Source organism: Otolemur garnettii, unplaced genomic scaffold (assembly GCF_000181295.1).
Source record: "Otolemur garnettii isolate 467f Iridium unplaced genomic scaffold, OtoGar3 scaffold00105, whole genome shotgun sequence".
Classification (NCBI taxonomy): domain Eukaryota; kingdom Metazoa; phylum Chordata; class Mammalia; order Primates; family Galagidae; genus Otolemur; species Otolemur garnettii.
The window spans coordinates 947,624-953,181 of NW_003852500.1; positions in this window are offsets into that span (position 1 = coordinate 947,624).

Here is a 5,558-nt window from a genome sequence, read left to right on the forward strand (position 1 = left end):
AAAAAAAAAAAAAAAAGAAACTGGACGTTTGTTCTTTCCCACAGGTGGGTAATGTTCTCTATCTAAAAGAACACCAGGTACATGTTCTCTTGCCAAGAAGAGAACTTTCATCAGGTGGGACCAGGCTTCCGGATACCTGATTTTCTAGCCTGTGCTGCCAGAACTACCGTGTTGGGCTATGTTAGGACATGTTTGATCCCTGGACGATGGATAAAGAATGTATGGTTTTCTTCTGCACCCAAGCCTGGCCTTAGTATGGACTCTTCAATGGTGAACAATAATCCTACCAGAGGGGACTCTAAATTATGGTAAACCAGGAAATGGTCTGAATTACCTGTGTGCAAGCTTGCTTTCTTCTCAGAGACAACCCCCAACTTGTAAAACCTGTCAGATAGATTCTCCTGGCTGTAGTAACTTCCCTAAGTGAGCAGGGGTTCCTGAGAGTGATGCCATCACCACCTAGTTCAGATCCCCCATCTACTTCTCCCGCACCTTCCTCTGTGCATTTAGAAAACCCCAAGAAGTCTGTTCCAAGAATTTCTTCTGGTCCTACTGGGACCTGCAGAAAGCAACTGTACCCTTTGTGTCCCTTGGTTGAGACTGCGGGTTGTAAGAAGGGAAATGTCTGAGTATTCACTCCATTTTCTCTGGCAGATTTAAAACAAATCAAGGTTGATTTAGGGAAATTTTCTGATGACCCACATAGGTGGTATACAGATATTTTTCAAAGGTTAGGACAAAGCTTTGACCTCTCTTGGAGAGATGTAATGCTACTCCTAGAACAAACTTTAAAGGAGAAAAATGAAGACTTAGACGAGGCTAGAAAGTGTGGGATTTGTGGTCCAAGTCTAATACTGATAGCAGAATGTCTTCTAAGGAAACGGCAGATACCCCACAGGAAGACAGGCAGTTCCCTTTGAGGATACTAAATGGGACCCTGAGAAACAAGGTGGTTGAATAAACATTTTCTAATGTTTATCCGACCTTTATTCTGGAAGGTTTATGTTGATCCGAGAAAAAGCCTACGAATTATTCTAAGTTGTTTACTATTTGCTAGGAGTGAAATGAAAGTCCCTTAGCCTTTCTTGAATGGCTTAGGGAGGCAATGAGAAAACACACCAAGTTGACACCCAAGTCTTTAGAGAGCCAAATTATTTTAAAAGATGAATTTATCATTTAGGCAGCCCCAGACATTCCAAGAAAACTCTAGAAATTGGCTCTAGGCCCAGATCATAACCAGCCACAGTGGTCTTTCATTTTTTAATTTTTTAGAATGGATTTTTAAAATTGTTTGGGATTCTTAGAGGGTACAAAGAATTAGGTTGCACTGATTGCATTTGAAAGGAAAAGTCCCTCTTATAACTGAGTCCTGCCCCCAAGAGGTGTGCTGTACACCGTGACCCCCATTCCCTTCTCCCCTCCCCTCTCTTCACTCCCTTATTCCACTACCCCCATCTTGTATTAGATCAAATACTGCCTCCAGATTAGAATTGAGTACATTGGATTCTTGCTTCTCTGTTCTTGTGGTGCTTTACTAAGAAGAATGTGTTCCAACTCGATCCAGGTTGACACAAAAGATGTAAAGTCTCCATCTTTTTAATGACTGAACAGTATTACATGGTTCCAGGTTAACACAAAAGATATAAAGTCTCCATCTTTTTTTTTTTTAATTGTTGGGGATTCATTGAGGGTACAAGATGTGTCACACACTGAGACCCCATCCCTCCCTCCTTCCCTCTGCTATTCCGTTCCCCCACCCTCCTCCCTCCTTCTCTCTCTCTTTCTGCTCTCCTCTTTCCCCACCCCCACCATGTCATTAATTGTCCTCACATCACAATTGAATACATAGGATTCATGCGTCTCCATTCTTGTGATGCTTTACTGAGAATAATGTGTTTCACTTCCATCCAGGTTAATACAAATGCTGTAAAGCCTCCCTTTTTCTTTGCAGTTTTTTTGGGCAGGGGTTGGGTTTGAACCGGCCACCTCTGGCATATGGGGCTGGCACCCTACTCCTTTGAGCCACAGGTGCTGCCCAAGTCATCAGTTTTCTTAATGGCTGAATAGTTTTCCATGGTATACATGTACCACAGCTTATTAATCCATTGCTGGGTTGGGGGATATTTAGGCTGTTTCCACATTTTGGCGATTATAAATTGAGCTGCGATAAGCAGTCTGGTGCAAGTGTCCTTATGATAAAAGGTTTTTGATTTTTTTTTTCCCTTCTGGATAGATGCCTGCAGGGGAGGCCAGGAGTCAGATGACCTCTGAGCAAGATGATCTGCAGCTGAGGGGTGGACCCTCGGGCCATTCCTCCATAGGTGCTACTTGTGGAAGAAGAGCTGGAGCCTTCAGCACATAGTCGTTTGTTAGTTACTCCCCTCACCTGTGTTGTACGGTCTCAATAAAAGGCTGGTGCGGAGGTTGCTCGGGGCTGCCCTGCTAAGAAGGGCTAGCTTGCCTCCTACGAGCTTGTACTTCTAATCTGTGTCACACCTGGTTCCTTCCTGCTGTGATCGAGATCAGGGCCACAGGGGCCCGAGGGGTTGCAACAGATGCTCAGTAATGGGATTGCAGGATCAAACGGGAGGTCTAGCTTGAGTTCTTTGAGGGTTCTCCACACTTCCTTCCAAAAAGGTTGTATTAGTTTACAATCCCACCAGGAGTGCAAAAGTGTTCTTTTTCTCCACATCTGTGCCAGCATGTGCAGTTTTGAGATTTTGTGATGTGAGCCATTCTTGCTGGAGTTAGATGATATCTCAGGGTGGTTTTGATTTGCATTTCTCTAATAATTAAGAATGATGAGCATTTTTTCATATGTTTGCTAGCCATTCTGTCTACTTGAGAGAAGGTTCTGTTGATCTTTCTTCCACATTGATATATGGGATTGGTGGCTTTTTTCATGTGGATTAATTTAAGTTCTCTATAGATCCTAGGTATTAAGCTTTTGTCGATTCAAAATATGCAAATGTCCTTTCCCATGGTGTAGGTTGTCTATTTGCTTTGGTTGTTGTCTCCTTAGCTGTACAGAAGCTTTTCAGTTTAATTAACTTCCATTTGTTTATTTTGGTTGTTATTGCAATTGCCATGGCAGTCTGCTTCATAAAGTCTTTCCCCAGGCTGATATCTCCCGGTGTTTTTGGCAGCCCAGTGGTCTTTTATAATCAAGATCAGGAGGAGGAAGAGAAAAAAGAAAGAAGAGATAAAAAAGGAATGACAGCCCCAGTGATGGCACTCTGACAAATGAGCACCATTCAGAGGCAGAGGGAAGCCAGAGGAGCTAAGGACAAATGCTTCTAATGTGGTCAGACTGACCAATTCAAGACAGATTGCCTTTGGCAGCACTGTCTGCTGGCAAGCCACTGAGCCCCTGTCCAGAATGCAAGGCTGACCACTGTAGGGCAGCCTATCCCCAGAGGTGAAGGCCTCCTGGGACAGTGAGTCCCATCAGCCCCTGAACTGGACTGAGGGTACCCAGGACAGATTTTCATGGCTCCCGCTTATGTCATCATTCCTCAAGAGCTCCAGGTCTGCCTCATAGTGGGAGGCCAGGAGGCAGAATTTCTTCTGGACCCTGGAGCGACCTTTTCTGTACTCCTTCCTAACCATGGTCTTCTAGCCACCCAATCTGTAACTATACAGGTGGTGTCTGGATTGCATTATCAAATTCTCTCAGCTTTAAACTGCCTGGCTTCTCTCACACCTTCCTAATCATGTCTGAAAGTTCTGCTTCCATTTTGGGAAGGGACATACTAACTAATGTGGGAAGAGTGCTGTGGCATCTCAGCTCACAGCAACCTCAAACTCTTGGGCTTAAGTAATTCTCTTGCCTCAGCCTCCCAAGTAGCTGGGCCTATAGGCGTACACCACAATGGTTGGACTATTTTTTGGTTGCAGCTATTTTTTGGTTGCAGTTTTCATTGTTGTTTAGTAGGCCCCAGCTGGGCTTGAACCTACCAGCTTCAATGTATGTAGCTGGCGCCCTACTTACTGAGCTACCTACGTATGGGTGCTGAGCCAAGGGAGCAACCATTTATATGAATGTGGGACGGGAATCTATACTATGCCTTCCCTTATTAGAGACAGAAAGTAGCCTTAGCCCCAGACTTGAGGACTTGAGTCTTTTGTCATATCCCATAGCGACTCTTATTCAGTATGTAAATGACCCTCTTTGGGGAGCACCAGATGCTGAGGAATACCACAAAGCTACCCAAGTTCTAGCTGATTGCAGGTACAAAGTTTCAAAGGCTAAAGCCCAATTATGTGTACCTGAAGTGCACTATTTAGGTCTCCAATTTTCACAGGGAAAGAGAGCCATGGGTAAAGAAAGAATAGAACCCAAGGCTTCCTAGGAATTACACGCTTCTGCAGACTCTGGATTCATGGATATAGTGAAATAGCTAGACCACTCTACTATTTAATTAAAAATGTCCCCAAAGGGTGCTTGGTCACTCTAGAATGGGAACAGAGGCAGATAAGGCATTCCAACAGTTGAAAAATACCCTTTTTTAAGCCCCTGCTTTAAGTCTTCCTATGGGACAACAATAACCTATCTTTACAGAGTGGACTGGAATTGCCCTAGGGCTCTTGACCCAACACAGGGGTCCAGTTTTGAAACCTGTAGGTTATCTTAGTAAAGAAATTGACTCCATGGCCAAGGGTTGGCCGCATGTTCTGTGAGTAATAGCAGCTGTCCTAACCCCAGAGGCAATTAAACTAACTTTGGGAAGAGACCTAATTACCCCAACTTGGGAGGGTCCCTTTCCTATTATCTTGTCTGCTTCTATAGCTGTTAAAGTTATGGGAATAGATTCCTGGATACATCATTCACGAGTGAAATCCTAGAACCCACCACCTTCTACATAAGCAGACCATGAAGAGAATCAACCACAGTCCACCTACACTTGTGAACCTAAAGAAGATTTGAAGTTATTATTTAGAAGCCAGAAAGAGATCATCCATTGTCCCCCTCTAAGTCACTCAGCTGGTGTCCCATTTCCCAGCTGGGAAGACTGAGTCCAGATTGGCTGGCACTGTCCACAGTCAGAACAGTGATGGGACAGAATGTGGACTCCATGCAGGGCCCCCGTCTCTACCCTCCCTTGTGTGGATCCCATCTCCTCATGACCCCTCTCAGCCTTCATTTTTCTGTTCTGTCCTAGAACTAGACACTGAGTCTAGCCTCCAGGTTTGCCCTTGCATCTGGGCTATTCATAGCCAGAATTTGACCTGAGGCTGCCCACTTTGTCCCTGTTCATAGAAATCATGTCTCAACACACAGCAGGGGTGGCTGTAAACCTTGGGGCTCAAAGTCACCTTTGATCACCTCTAATTTGCCCTCCACCCCACTTCTGGGAAGTGCTGAACCTTGACAACCCAGTGCCCATGCTGTGTCATCCTGAGGTTGTTCCAGTGCACTCAGCTGTTTCCCTGTCCCATATTTTGGCCACCTGCCTGGGCATGGTCCAGCCCAGCCCAGCTCTCCTGTAGCCACTCCTTATAAGGGGCTGGGGACAAAGACCTCCCAGCAGAAGGGAGAGAAGCTTGTGTGGACAAGT